Source organism: Platichthys flesus, chromosome 6 (assembly GCF_949316205.1).
Source record: "Platichthys flesus chromosome 6, fPlaFle2.1, whole genome shotgun sequence".
In the NCBI taxonomy this organism is placed as follows: domain Eukaryota; kingdom Metazoa; phylum Chordata; class Actinopteri; order Pleuronectiformes; family Pleuronectidae; genus Platichthys; species Platichthys flesus.
This window is the reverse complement of record NC_084950.1, coordinates 12,203,345-12,219,806: the sequence shown is the minus strand read 5'-3', so window position 1 is coordinate 12,219,806 and position 16,462 is coordinate 12,203,345. Positions and strand designations below refer to the sequence as shown.

At 39.9% G+C, this 16,462-nt stretch overlaps 1 long non-coding RNA gene across 1 annotated transcript in view; it reads right to left on the bottom strand.

The window, feature by feature from the left end:
* LOC133954609 (uncharacterized) overlaps positions 1–16,462 on the bottom strand; it is a 97,802-nt gene that overhangs the window by 19,546 nt on the left and 61,794 nt on the right. Inside the window, exon 3 of the long non-coding RNA XR_009920806.1 lies at positions 12,747–12,838. This is a non-coding gene — a long non-coding RNA (uncharacterized LOC133954609). The remainder of the gene's footprint in view (positions 1–12,746; positions 12,839–16,462) is intronic.

Sequence of the window (16,462 nt, the reverse complement as noted above, 5' to 3'; positions counted from 1 at the left end):
CAAATGATTATTGTGCAAAATCTGGGATAAGCTTCTGTGTGAGAGCTCTTCTAAGTGCCTACAACTATTGCTAATTCCCCTCACTATTGTGGGCCGAACAAAGGCCCTAATCCCATTTCACTTTTGCAGAAGGCTGGGGCTATTTTCCCTCTCATAAACCAACAACACTCCCCCTAGCCAGAGCTGAGAGGTTCTGAGAAAGGGGCCAGTGTGTGTATACTTCAAGGCTTTTTTGTCCAACTTGGCTAGTGCTCTGCATAAACTTTTAAGTGGTCCCAGTAGGCCTCCGACACCTTTTGGCAGAAAAAATAAGCTACGAGGAACTGTAAAAAGGAAACCAAACACTCTCTTAACCTGGACAATACAAAAGAAAATATATGAAGTCTTTTATAACTCTGATTGGGTCTGGGCTGCAAAGAGTTAACATGTTTTTTTTCAGGCACTAGTAAAGGAACTTTCTTTCTTCTGAAAGCAGCTCTCTTTCTGTGCATTGTAAATCCTTTAATACATTATTTATAACATGGTGGTCCACTATCAAAGCGAGTGGAGGAGAACAGGACTCGGTTCTTGTACTTTGTAGTTTTAGCTTCAGCTCGCAGCGGAAAAATAAAACCACTTCTGTGACTTTGACATAATATTTCCCTTTGTTATTCAACCCACTTCATTTCTACCTTTCAAATGTTATGCTTTAATTAAAATAAGAAGCTGTTTCTAGGATTATTTTGGGGCTCACTCAATTATAATTACATCACAGAGTCCGAACAGCAAATGTGGACATCAGCAAGAAATAAAATAAAACCCACTTTTTCCATTTAAATGTGATGCATAAACCAGATTATTTAATCTCTATTATTGACTTCTCTTCTTTGAATAAATAGAGAGATGAATATGAAACATTTCGCCTGTAAGACTGGATTTTAAAACTTTCTATTCCACTTTTTCAAATAATAGCCAAACAGGAGTTTAGGTAGAAGTGGAAACTCTCTGGAACAGGCAGCAGCACCACAAGCCCAGTTGTTTGGTGAGTAAGTGATGGCTTTATTCAGCGGCTGTGTCATGTGGTGCATGTGAACCAGCATGCAGAGCAGCATGTGGCCCATGTTGGCTCATGTTAGATCGTCTACTTGCACTTTTAAAAAAGAAAAGAGAAAGAGGGGCATGGCAAATACCAATCAGCCACGTCTCCTCTTCTTCCATCCGGCAAAACGTTTTTCCCTTAATCTTAATCAATGAGACACCCATGAAGTGCAAACAAATCAGAAACCTTTCAGTGTACACAACACAGTGTGATCTGAGAGGTAACACACGGTGTGGACAAGCTGCACCTCCTCTTCCTAAAGAGCTGCTGCAGGGATGAGACCTAAAGAAAAACAGAATCCTATTTGTGCCATTGACTTCCAGTGTAATAAAGAGCATCTCTTTGCTAAGATGCCCACTGGAATCCAGAGCTGTTAGCTTAATATCCACTGGGATCCACTGAGGTGAGTGTAGCCTTTCACATACGATACTCAGTCCTGGAAAAGTGATACGTCTTTGCTTGACGTTAATGGTTTGTAACATCCCCGTTAAAACCCGCCCTAATGATATTTCCCCTGCCAAAGTTGACAGAGAGAAAAGCCATGGTTAAAATATTATTTGATTTCTTTACATGTGCATTCGGGGAGTCATGTATCATGTTTACTACTATTTGAGCTGAAGACCACCTGAGGGTCTTAGTGGAGGGGGGGTCTGGGGGAGGGGATAACTCGTTTTACCTGTTTTACACGAACTGGTTTTAAATGAACATCAACAAAACAAAAGAGTTTCGTAAAATCTAAAAGATACAACTTTTACATTACTATATACAGTTGTAATACAGCAATACTAATTTGTATGATATTAAAGTAAAAAGAGAATCACAAAATCCATGTTGAATACGTTCAACATATCATCAGTATGAAGCTAGTATCATTTAAATCTATTGCATTTTAGTTTTTCCTCTAAACTGCAAAAACAATGTTGAAATATCAAACATCAAGGAAAAGATTAGAGTTCAAACTTCATGTTTTTCTTACCAAGCATTAGAAATGTTTCCCATTTAACAATTTCTAACCATAACCCTACTTAAGTAGGTTTAGTTATCTACCAAACCAAACCAAACCATAGCATGACGAGATAATTATGGGATGAATCAATTGAAAACTTTGTTCAGTCCAGTATCTGCTCAATGTGGGTATATGCAGCATCTTTATTCTGCCTCACTGCTCTGTGTAAAATATACGGACACGGGATTGTTCTGGCAATTATCTTGTAGTGGAGGTAGGAACAGAGCTGGATCAACATCTGTGCAGATGGAAGACCTGGCATGACGAGACAGAAGGTTATGTTACACGTCATGCCTTTGACCCTCGGGATCGCTGACATACTAACTTATTATATGATATAAAATGAGGGGTCACCTTAACGACAATAGAGCAGAGTGTTTAAAAGGATAATCTGATAAAACAATAATCACTATGAACACTTATTGAGTTTCTTTTGAGTAAATTGTTGTAATTGTGTTTCGACAAGACAGGTTAACAAATTAAATACTAAAAACTAACACCACTTCTGATGGGTAGCATTAATACAATTATATAATGAAACACAGAATCCAGAATAACTATGTAATAACATAATGTTAGCAAATTTTAATCAAAACCACTTGTAGCTTAAGGGATTCACTTTACTTTGCCATCTATACTCACTTATGTTAACTTCTACAGTTGGACTGAACTGGGAACATGTCTTTAAACCGTTAAACGAGTGGCCTATTTATGATGTTTGTCACTAGCTAGATCATTGGTTACTTCTCTGTGGAAATACAGCTGATAGAGAAGAATTTATGGGAGAAAAAGATTCCTTTCCCCCTGTGCTCGGGATCTTGTGACTGTCTTGAAAATACAAATAGGTAGTCATCAGCCGCCATTTTTCATCCGCCTTAGTAGTTTTTTTTGGACCAAAAGGTGAAAACCCACTCAAGGGTTATCACACCCGGCTCGTCACCATAACCAAGCAGTCAGATCTTCTGATGCAAAGACCAGCTTCACACCTGTGAGTTTGAACAAGTGAGTGTTTAAGTCCATAAAACACTTTTGCAGTTTCAGGGGTAAACAGCGTTGCAGCCAAATCCAATACAACTGAAGTAAATGGTGACCACATCTTTAATTGTAAGAAAACAACAGAGACAAACATGAAAGGCCTCCACATTGCTCCTGTGGTTTCATCCAAGTGCCGGTAAGCCCAGACACTCAAAATCGACTTGAAACTGTCATTTACACCATGTAAGCCTAAATGTCCACTGTTATACGCTGAGCCACTTGACCACATCCAACAGTGATGGTGCACCAGCACAAGCTGGATTGTATTTCTCAGTGTCTCAACGTGATGCACTGAGCCGATGAGGCTCCTGAAGACTAATTTTGACTAATGTAGAACTTAACATATAGAACAACTGAGACTGATGGGGTTTGTCATTAGTTTTGGGAGTAATACTATTAGTTTTTGACCTGATGATGACGCTACATGAAAGTCTGGGGATCACTAAACTCAGTAGGATTCTGGTCCTCTGTGGAACAGGAATGTTTATAGAAAATTTCATGGCAATCCATCAAATAGCTGTCATGGTATTTCATTCTGGACCAAAGCAATGGATCGACCGACCAACCAACAGACCAACATCCACGTCCCCAGAGCCATGCTGCTAGCAGACTAACAAACTGTGTCCACATGGCCACATTTGGGCTTTTTGCCGCTTTGGCACGTTTGATAGCAAAAAGCTGGCGGACAAGTAAATAACACAGACAGAACGTTCCCATTTCTATACCTTTCTATATCGTCATTATGGTGGAAGAGTGTTGAGCAAAGCCTCAATAATCACCCTAGTTTCTGTAAACTTTGTTTTTTTTATCTTCTGTAATGAGTTGGACTTTTCAGATTGCTGATAACTAATTACACAGAGTATTTGTGTGATTTAATACACAGATTTAGAACAATGTTTGATCAGAACTACGTCTGATTAACTGCAATTTTCTATTACAACCTTCCAGTCGAGGAACATTTACGTGCACTGCACTAACCCATCCACTTTCAAATCCCTCCACAAAACTCACCTCTTCAGAGCTGCTTTCAAAGTATAATGATGTTTTAATAAGTTTATGTCTTTATATTTATCTAAATTCTATGTAGAGTGTTATGGAGTCTTTGAAAAAATCTATTTAAATAAATTCTTTATTTTAATTATAATTATAATACACTTAAGTGAAATTTAAGTTTTCTTGCTTTGCTGATCAACTTTATCTTTGGCTGCATTGTCGAGTTGTTTGTATGATTAAAGACCAGAGTTTGTATTTGTTCTGTTTTTTTGTTGACATTTAAAACGACAGGTAAAATTTACATTCTTAAGTGTGATTAGATTAATTGGAGCCGGTCGGAAATAATTATCAGTTTGTAAACTCAAAATTATCAGTTGGGTGAGTTTTGCCATATTTCGTTTGTGAAAAAGTTATTAAAGTAACGGACACTATTTAAAACTTTAAGTTACACAGAACACACACAATGTGGATGGATGACATAACACTTGTGATAGGAAGACATTTCTTGCCCTCTAGCTATAAACCCATTAAAATATTTCAAACTTGTGAAAATAACAAACATAAACACAGATCAGGGTAAATACGGAAAAGGTTAAAATAACCAAATAGGATTCGGGCTGGTCAGAAATAGTTATTGACTGACCATTCAAATAATATTCTTTAGAAACTGAATGAATAATGCTGCGAGTTGTGTTTGCCAATTTGAGAATAGCATTAGCAAATGTTATCTATATTAACATTACACAAATAAATACACTATGTATAATGTAGCTTTTTCGGGACTAATCCCTTACACAGGATTAGTCTCGTTTGACCTCTTTACGTTCCTTGTTTAGGTTTTTAAAGCTGCACAGTTACTTTACGGTTGAGTCTTACAGCTCCTACTAACTTATTCCATTAGGTAGCTGTTAAACCCGATGTACAAGGTAAAGGACAGGTGAAAAGAACTAAAAGATTTTGAAAGACCCAGATTTACCTCTAACTGCCGCTTGATCTGTCGACTATTAACCAACGTTTTATTCCTTTATCTTCAGGGTCTAAAATACAACAGCTGCATCTGCCAATGTATAAATACATTATTAAACAAGATGATTGAATAGCTTATATATTACAAACTTTTTTTTTTAAACTCTTCTAACTATTTAGGAAAACACAAATACATTTAAAGATATAAACCCATTTGCAGGAATAAGTTGCTATTGTCTGTGCGAGAAATAAAAAGTGAGAAATAATAATTTGAAAGATTACGATTTTTCTTTTCTCCGGCAGAGTTGTATGAAAATGCGTTTGCCTCCGAACGTGTACAATACAAAAGAACCACTTAGCCCCAGTAGCTTATTGGTCTTATTAAGGTCTTAACTGGTGTGATAAGTTGCAACATCCAGGTGGTCATTAAATAAAATCTCTTATCTGGTGCTCACTCCTGGAGGAATTAAGCAGTAGTTTGGTAAAGCACATTTTCACCTCAGAGTTTAATTAATATTAAAGCAGTGGCAAAACAATAGCCCCACTGCATTTGAAATCTTAACCCCAGGTGCCCTCATTTGGAGTTGCTAGCATATCTCCATGCTGCACAAGTCTAATCTCTGGCCTGTCAGCGTGACCAGGTGAAAAGTGGCGTTAATTCTATATTGGAGCTGGGCATGTGTTGAGAGCAGCAGAGACAGGTAGAGCATGCCATGGGATTTTGCGTGTGACCTGACAGGGATTGGCAGGCGGGGTGTTAATTGGATAGGTGCGCCTGCCCATTTGTGTTGGCCATCCCATCGCAGGAGACATTGTACCGAGTTCCTGACTCCCAAGACAAGCTGCTGTGCTCCTCTTAGACATGCTTTGAATACAGCCTGCGAAATTATTTGTTTTACCCAGCAGCCACGTGACTTTCCCCAGACACAAAGACAAGGGGATGGGAAAGACAATGCGGCACTACAAGGCAGGTTATTTGGACTGGTTACAAGTCAGGCTGTGTGTTTGTGTGCACTTAATTCAATAAAATAGTATATTTATTTATTTAAGATAGGACGTTAATTGAAAGTAGCTGTGAGGCAAACACTGGTAATTACTGTAGAGCTTGCTATAGGTGTCACATTATCCTTGACTATTACTGACATAATACCTGACGGCTCCTGTTGTTTACATTGCAGTGATACACATCAAAAATGATCTTTCAAGTTGTTGCATTCCTCTAAAACAACTCTTTTTTTCAACTCTAAAGTTTAAATGTTTCCGTCCTGCTGAGAAAACGGGTAAAAACATGACATTGATAAAATACTGTTTGTAGAAATGTCAAACAAACAAATTATTCTCTCCCTGTTGCTGATGAACAAACAGTTGAAATAAAAAACACTTGGGTTATCAAAGTCAATAATCATTGATTGAGTTTGCTAACCAAGATTAATATTGATATTTTCTTCATTGCTCTGAAAAGGAAGTCAAAATAAGGAAAATAAATGTTGGTTGAATTCAATTGAAAAGATTAAATTTGTGTATTTTAGAATTGCCATGTGAAGCTAGCATGTCTCTTCATGAATATGCTATAAAGGCAATATTATTTAAAGGGAGACTTAGATTTGTATAGTCTTATCCAAATGTTGAAGAGCTCCTTGGACCTCAAAAAGACTAACATCGCTTTGCTAATTGCTAAAATAGTTGTGATTGATTTTAAGCATCCTCAATTGTCAGGTAATAAGTTCCACTCCACACGTCAGCTTCTAGTAAATCCAAAGACAATTTGGGTGAACTTCGTTTTGAAGCAAAATTTTACAAATGCCATAAATCCATTAACAAAATGCATTTTCCCAACATGACTGAGATCGGGTGAAGGGACTTAAACACTGTCAGATCGAAGGTTCATCAATAGCACCTGTTCACCAAGCTATACTGGTGAAGCATAGTGGCCAGAGGACGTGACGCTATGTTCTCAGTTACACATCTGGTATTAATAAACATGGGAGAAGAAACATGTTTTTCCAAAGTATAGATATAGTTTTCTTTCTTAATGTTAATTCAGTAGTAGATGCAGAAGTAGAACAACTTAGAAAGGCATGATGTACTTAATAAATAACAAACGTCTAAACAACTGCAATGTGAAAAATGGGTAAACAATGTTTTCAATATCAGAAAACAGTAACTCTGCATTGGATTTTTGTACAAATGCAGGATTGTACATTGCTATGCAACATGAACTAGTGACGCCTGCTTTTATTTGAATATGAATGCTCTTTTAATACAGCAAAGGGTTATACACAACCTCCAATTTAACCTTAGCCATTGTGCTCCATGCAGACCAGCTTCCCCATTGTTAAAGATGCTGCATCTTATTTTTTTAATAAGCAAAAAGGATTAAATTAAACCCCAATGCAATCCAAATGAAATAGGGATTTCTGGATGCATTCATACAAAATGTGTCTGGAAAAGATAATTCCACTTAATGGAAGCATTTAAAGAAGTTGGCCGACGCCTCCACTGCAACTTGGATGAGATCATGTGTTTTTTTTCTTTTATTGCCATCATAATTTATCTTAAAAAGCTGGACTCAACATTTATATGAATGTTAACCACCATTTATACGTTCACTATTTACTATTTACACATTTTATATAGGGAGTATTTCTACAATGTATTAACATCAAAGTTTATCTCTCTTCTTCATATTATTATCATCATCCCTAATTTGATTATTTCTTTGTTATTCAGTCTTATTTTTCTCCCATCCTTTCCTCTCCATTTCCTGTCTCTGTGTAGATCTCTCCCAGTCGGAGTTAGGGGCTGGAGGGAGCTGTCAGATTTGCGGCTGATATCTCAATTAAGCAAAATAGGAAAATCTATTGTTTATGGGGGTGTGAGAGGGTATTTCTAAGCCGCGGGCTTTAAAACGGGAACAAGAATGTGTTCGGTCAGCTTGAACAGCGCAGGAGGATTTCGGGGAGGACTCCTCCTTTGTGACACATGCAGCATAGACATAATGAATTATATTATAATTACAAAGCACAGTCTGTAGAAGTGGACAATATAGATATTTGGCCAGGGGGTGGAGTGTGCTGCTCCACAGAGACCGGGCCACTCCAGACTGCATTTCCATTCAGATCACTTTAACTTAGACAAATCTCAATATAAATGAATGGGGCTTTGTCCGCAAAATAAAAACATTTGAACAAGGACGCCTCATCTTCTCATACGACGGGGACACATAAGCAATGTTACACACGTCTGAAAAAGATATGGAGTTGCTAAGATATGTTATTTTTTTTTGACTTTGTGGAAAAGTGCTCATGACATATTTATTCACAAATAATCCAAAATAACAGACACAGAACAAGCATGTAAAACTCTGACGTTAAATAAATGTTTGTAGGCAGACACACTTCACTGGTCTGTGTGTTGTGTGTGTGCTGATGGTGGAGTTACTGTATACTGTGGAGAGACTGTGCAGGGCAGAGCGAGCAGAGAAGCAGAGGGGAGGGAAGCTGGCAGTGACTGAGAAGATGAGGATTTGACGGCAAGGTGACAAAGAGTTCAAACAAAATGAGGCTTGTAGATTAGCTGCACTCCCCTCAGTGACAGGTGTCATCTCTTGGGGCAGTCTGTCACTCTGCCTGCTGCCACTCTTTATAATATGAGGAGAGAGAGAGAGGGAGAGGGGAGGAAGAGAGGCAGGACCACTTGCACTTCACAAGGCACGGCCTCGCCTGCTCTACCTGCCAGCAACCCAGATTAAAGCCTAAGTGGCAGAGGGAGAACGGGACGAGCACCAGTACAGTTTATTTACCTCGCTAGTGATTTTACTTTAATGGTTTCATCACAGTCTGAAACTTCACTTAAAGTTGAGAATCAAGGACAATATCTTTTCATAGGGAACCCATAATGTCCATGATTACCCTTCATATGCCTGTGGGTATACTAATCTATATTGCTTCACATCTTTAATCTGTGCCTTAATAATCAATCACTTTTCATATCACTGGATGTATTAAGACATTACAGGGAAATTTGCAAATCAGTGAGTTGGGCTTCTTCGCAGCAATACTGGATTTTCATATAAATTTCATCAATTCATGTGTCAGGGATTTAATTAGCTGCGTTGGTCGGCCAAGAACAGGTAATTCCATCTGGTTAGCATCATGTAATTTTCAATAATGTCTGCAATATTGATTCCATATAACTACCTCTGATTATCTTTGTCATTACTTACGATCGCCACTTCTGTTTAGTATTAGTTTAGCGTCTTGCGTAGCTTTTTATTTATATTGTTATTTCTTGTCTTATCCATAGACTGTTTCTCAATGATATTTACATAGCCTTCCTAATATCATGATATACAGCAATAATGTGGATAACAATCGATGTTATGTCATTTACAAATTCTATAATTATGATTGTAAAAGATAAAACAACTCAACCACAAAATCAACACATATAAATAGGTAAGAGGAAAGCGTTACCAATAACCATTTACTACAGGGAGAGAGAGAGAGCAATATAGATACAGAGAGAAAGAGAGAGAGTATTGTTTTTAGCTTTTTTAATAAAGAGTCTTGCCCAGTGAGTTTTGCCCAGACCTTTAACAAGTCTTTGATACATGAAGGTATTAACTGCAGCTTAGAGGGAGCCAGCTCACATCATCCCGGTGACATGCAGGCTGAGACCTGCTGCTCTCTGCCCGGGACTCCAGCCATCTGCTCCACAGATTGCACTGAAACCGGCACAGCGAGCGCTGCAGCCACCCCTCTGGGTGAGAGAGTCACCAGAGGGTCAGCGACGTCCTCACGACTTTCTCCCTTATACGTTGTGACTGCTACTGCTTGTTTATGTTGACGCGGGTCGCCAAGCAACAGAGTTAATAATCTCATAATCTGCGGCGAGTGACAAACTGAGGGTTCGCTGCGCGGCGATGGGAGACTTCACAAAGAGAGGGAACGGGAAATTAAGAAGAAGAGGGAAAAAAAGCATGAGAAGTTCTTGTTTTTTGGTTTTTGACAGATGAGGGATGCCCCCTATTGACTTTGTCAGGAAGCTGGAAACAGAGTAAAACCAGGGAGCAAATGGTGATTGCAAATTGTGTGGGGAGATAACCCGAGTGCCAGCATTCTCACTTACAGCCACAATGGAGGGAAACAGGTCCCTATAATTTTATACGGACAAAGGAAAGACTTGGGTGGAGAATTCAGATGGCCGGTATACATTAAGGTTTTTAAATATTCATTGCACGGGTTGGTAGGGAGAGAAGGTTATGTGTGCGTTTGGTGGCCTCCCTGAATAACAATCACGCTGCAAAGAATCCGACGAATAATGAAATCGACGATGAGTGGTATAATTATAACAGTTTAACCATTCCAAGTTAGAAACTGAATAAAACAATAAACATTCTATATACATTTTCTATAACTCGATTCTGTGTTGGGCTTAAATGAATTTCCCCGATAAAGCGATGTCACACACGTGCAGCATGACGGCATCTGCGCCCTTTGCATTGAAAAACAAGTCCTGCGCCTCACAGTGGGTCTCTGGTCTGTGAACCTGTGTCCGTTGGGGAAATCGACCACCCTGGGCACAGTTGTGCTGGAGTGAGTAATGAGGCAGGCTTTCCATGATGGCTGATAGAGGCTCCCATTAACAGCCACGCTTCAGGGTATTCTCTGTGTTGTGGAATGGAAATGAGATCTGATAGAGCCATGTATAATTTGTTGTCACATCAAAGTGACACTTATTAGCTTTATTTCCTTATCATTGTTACATCTACAGTACCTCTGGGTAAATAGCTCAGCCCGGCACACTGCTGCTAGCATGCGTTTGTGATCTGCCTCTGAGTACAGCCAGGATAACTTCCATTGATTGCAGGTCTATAACAACTGGCTGTGGAAACTTATGTCTCCTATCGATGTGTTTTCAAATTGGACGAAATGAGTGGACTCCACTCCACAAATAGATTTCCTGGAAGCTTAGCGTCTCTCTCGGCTTAGAAATGGTTTGGGCATTTTAATTCTTTTGGGAGAGCAAACATGGTTGTCATGTTCCTTCTTTCCTTCATTCCCTTTCATCGCCGAGGTTGATAATCTTATTAGTAATATCTTCTTGCAGGAGGAAGTTTGCTGTGCCACACTGGTTTTTTGATATATTTTATTCAGCAGTCATCATTTTCACACAGACACACACATTCGCTCGCGCGCACACAAGCAAACACACACATTTTCCATTAATCTCACAGCCATCCTGAAGTGGATTATTTTGAATTTATCCAGCAGCCCTCTTCATATCATTGTGACTTTGAATTGGGATATAGCCGGATGGACCAATATCAGAGCAGAATTATTTCCCCAACTCCAGCAGAGAACTGAACATTGAGGGGCTGTATTTTACCATTGCATCTATAGATGCGCAGCATTATAACTCATGAGTGGCACCTCATTTCACACAGCCTAATGGCTTGACACTGGGAGCACACTGGGGATCCAGACAGGGGAGCTTCCCTTCGTTTTTTTTTTTTTGGTCTAGGTTTTATGAGATACCAGGATTAGGGTTGATTGAAAGTCACAGTGAGCTGCTGCTCAGCACTGCAGCACAGATACATATGAGGTTTTACATTCAACTTTTCCATCTGATAACTTAATTCCATTAATGAGACACAGGAAGAACATGTCGATTCATGTTTTGGTAAATTCAGGGGGCTCAATTTGCTGTGCGGAGAAAAAAATCTGACAAGTCAAAGGGAAGTTCAGAAGTGGCTCTCTCTACTTTGCCTAAAAAAAAAAAAAAAAAAAATATCACTGCAGCAGTCTTGTGATATTGAACAGATTCAGATAGAGAGAAGCCGTCACCGAGGCACATTCTACTCCTCAGTGAACTTATCTTACCCGCCTGCATGTGACAGACAGTGGAGCCCTCCAGCTTAGTTGTCATACACCAGTGACAAGTCAGAGCTCGTCAGGTTGCATGATTGTATAATTGTGTTGTGACACCTTGAACCCGCCGGTGGTATATAACCGTGTTAATTTTCTGATAGCACACGGTGGGATGTTGGAATCAGAGCCATGATGGGTGTAATTTGTGCCTCTGAAGGCAGAGTGAAAGGAGCCGGGTCATCAGCAGGATAAATACAAATTAAAATTGATGCAGGTCTCATTTCTGCTTGACCAGTTTGTGTTGGGAGACTGCAGAGAGCGGGGGAATGGTGCACTTGCCATTCCTGCCTTTTGCCCCCTTCATTTCAATTCAGGGCCTGAAGGCAGAAAAGCTCCAAGTAAAATGCACCTGCCCCGAGATGCACTGCAGTATCACAGGATTGATAGTGAAGCTCAAAGGGCTGGAAATACAGGATGCTTTTATAGTTGGCAAATTCAAGCTCTGCTACGATGTGGATAAACGGTTTCTATCCCGTAATCTCATGTGTCCAAAAAGAAATGCTGTTTGCAAAAATAAAAGAGGAGGAAGTGGAGGGGAAAGTGTTGATGTTCTTTTTTACCTGCGGCAGTTGGAAGACTGTACACTTCAAATGAAAAGCTAGGGAATGTTGAAACAATAAATGAGCGATGGCTTCATTTGGATTCCTGTATTCGCTGTTAGTTGCTCTCTTGGGCTGTGTATTGCATATGTGTGTGTGTGTGTGTGTGTGTGTGTCTGTGCGTGTGTGTGTCATACGTCCAGCAGAACCAAAGAGGAATCCTCGTGAACTCCTGTCACAGCTTCTCTCACCGCGAGTTCAAGAGCTCTTCATTACAGCCTGTGCGCATCTGAGGGAGAGGGAAACAATGCTTAGAGCCCGGTGCACATAACCTTTCCATTCAAACAGCTGCTCAAACCGTCTCCCTCCACTGCAGATCATTCGGTTCCTTGCTAGTCAAGTGTGCGCCACAGAGTCAAAAAGCCTCCCATCAAAAGTGGATAAAAATATATTTCGCTGTGTTGACCAGGGAAGGAAATGGGCATGATCATTTCCGGAACAAAATTCATATTTTCATAAGCGATACGGGAGCTGTTATTGAAAACGATAAGCACAACATTTTAACCGCCGTCTTTAAATCACTCATCGCCGGCTGTGAAATATGTACATTTATGAAAACAAGCGGTGAAACTGGCCCGACAGTGCAATGCCGCCGTCAAACAAAGGCTCGTCAGTAATGTTTCATACCAATCCACTGATATAATAATTATACTATCCCCAGTCTTTAGTGGAGGTTGATTGTTCTTGCTGTGAGCTAACACACTTAATTGTGGTATGCAAATGAGAGCAATTACAAAGCTTTTAGGTGAAGAGATGACAGCTGAGGTTGGTTTTATCGGAGGCCTGGCCCAAACAGTCGTCATGGAAACCACATAGAATAACGCAAACTGTCAAACGGATGTAATCTCCTGATATGTACAGAAGGGAGAACTTTTTGATTGCCGAACAAATTGTCAATTTGTGCCGCGCAAAGGGAAAGAGGATCCGTTTGAGGGAAGGAAATGTTGGAATGGATTCAATTTCCAAACCAAAGCTTCATAAGAATGTAAAATGTGCTCTCATACGCGGCGCGAGACGCTTTGAGCTTTGTGTCGTGTCAACAATTAGTAATAAGTATCAAAAAGGATTTTTCATTTTTTTTTTTTTTTTTTTAAATAGTCATCATTCGGCACACGTCTGTTCATACTGTTAAGATTTGAACCAAAAACAACCACCATTTAACATCTGTGCTATTGATCAGGAATCAGTTATTGGCAATTGATAAGCAATAATTGTATTTAGTGGAAATCTACTCTTACTCTCAACTGTCCAGTCTGTATTTAGAGTTGAGCTCATAGCAGTGGCTTTGATCATTGTCATTGTGTGCACAACATTTCTGTTAAAATCCTCATCATCAAATCTTTGTGAAGTTTCACATATCTTTTGTAAATATCTACCTCTTGCCACCTGATCCAGCTGTATGATTTCTTTTATTATATATTTTTTTTCTAGGATTTAGTTTTTTTAATCAATCCCAAATTAGGCGTTCACCATCTTTGTTTATCCCAAATTACAGCAAATGATACAATCACAAATGCAAAACCAAAAAAAAGTTGCGCTCTAAATTTTATGTATTACAATTACTCTTGTGCAGGCTTTCATGAATTAAATATGAGTTGTGTCTGAGAATGAGATGTTATAGTGGTAAATGACAAGAGGCAGCCTGTAATTGAGGTGGTGGCAACACGGGCCTGCTGAACTAATCCCTGACTCGGTCATGTGACGGGCTGCGCACCAATGGCGGCAGTTCTTTTCACCACAAAGCCGGGGCAGCTGGGAAAATTGATTTCTCATCTGAGCTGTATTTGATAGCTTTTGAAATCAAAAATTGAAATGAACTAACCTACGCCCCATCATTACAAAAGAGCAAATTAAAGTGCGCTGCAGCCGGCTCCTCTGAGCGCTGGAAGCAGAAACAAACCTGAAGATGCAGCCGGCTCCTCTCGGCCCGTGACTGTCACGCTCTCTGCTCAGTGTAACACCAGGAACAATTTCAGAAAGTGCTCTCTGGTTTATTTCTAATACAACCCAGCAAATAAAATTTTGAAAATAATTCTGAGTCTAAATAATTGTTAAATGCAAATAAAATATTATGTTGTGTGGTTGCTTTATGCATGCCATTCTGTTTATGCATGCCATTCTATTCAAATTGGATTTTCTCCAAATATAATAATATTACATTTTTTAATTAATGATTCAGAATAAGATAATATTTAACCTGTAATATACTGTGCCTAATAAAGAGAAACGCATTAAATGTTCAGTTGAATACACAACTTCTAAATGTGTGTTGGTAATTTGTGATTAAACGTTGATTTAGAAAAAATATATATTTTAAGTTGTAGGTAAATTCCTCTTTAAACACAGCAATTAATTCTACTATACCTGTAAAAACTATCATTGAGTGATTCCCTATTCATTACTGGAACAATTCACACAGCAACCCAACACACACACACACACACACACGGGACTGGAGTCTCTTTGTGAGAGTGAGTGAAAGTGGACAAGACGTGGAGCGAAACAAGGTAGCTGCTCGCGCTGACAGACGACACGCCGAAACAGATGTTCCTGCAGGTGGACGAGAAGATCAATAGGCGGCGGAGAGCAGCGAGATAGTTACCTGAGCTGCTGGAACTTGTAGCAGATGCTAAACAGACTGATGCCCTGAAAGGCTGATCAATGGACAGGAGGCAGATGGAGGAGAACATGGAGGAGTGCTGGGAGGCGCTGTTAGCAGAGCGGCAACATAAAATAATGGGAGTCACATTTGATATGCAGATGGGCGCCTGTCCACAACGTTAACCCATCAACACTGAAATAATAGGCTTCAACTTTTTTTGGGGTGGAAACTACAACTCCAGCCAAAACTCCCTCCAGTCGGTTTCCCCGCCCGACGCTAATTACCGGTGGATTTACCGCGTCAAAGTCAGGACCACGTAACGCTGATTATTTGTCCCATATATCATCATTCCAAACAGGTAGGTGAGGGCGCTGGAGTGACCAGTACATAGTGTGAGAAACTGGAGATTCAGCGGTTTCACTGGGCTATAAAACTTGCCTAATTAGCAGTGGTAAGAGGAAGAGTCAGGCTGTGATCTAACAGACTATCACCTTTACCTCCCATTAGTGAATTAAATACACACTGAAAATCCCACAGCATCTTTTGGCCACCACGGCTGGGTAGAGCTAGAGTGTTGTCAATCAAAAGAAAGCACGTGAAGGCTGATTTGCAGTGACTTGGCTGAAATTATATATACAATTTAATAAATATAATCAGCAAGAAAAATCAAAAATAATGAACATATCAATTACATTCAGAGTGTGTCACAGTGTTCTTAATGCTGTGTAAATTAAATCTCTGAACGCCCGCAGCTTTGAAACATGTGCGACGTCTCTCTCAGCTGAAAACACTGCACACCTGCATGAGCACAGACCTGCAGACACACACGCTCACTGTTCACACACACACAGACACAGACACACACACAAACACACCGATCTTCTGACATCCAGCATCCCAGTGGCCCCCGCTGTCCGAGAAGCAACTTGAACTGGGCGATAACCTGATAGACTTTATCTTGTCGTGCCTGGGTCTCAGTGAAGCCTGGAGAAGACACTTCAACTGCACAGCATCCCCCCCCCAGAGTCCTAACCTTCCCCTCATCTCCCCTCGCCGGGATCGGTGCCGGAGAGCTGTCAGCGGCCTGTTGCTTATTGATGTTTCTGCATGTTTTATGTCTTTTGGAGATATGACGGCCCTGACACAGTGCTGATTTCAATCAGCGTGCCACACACGGCACAGAGTGACAGCTTGGGAAAGCAGGGAGGACAAAAAAAAGAGAAAGAAAGAATTGGTGGGGATGTCATTGGC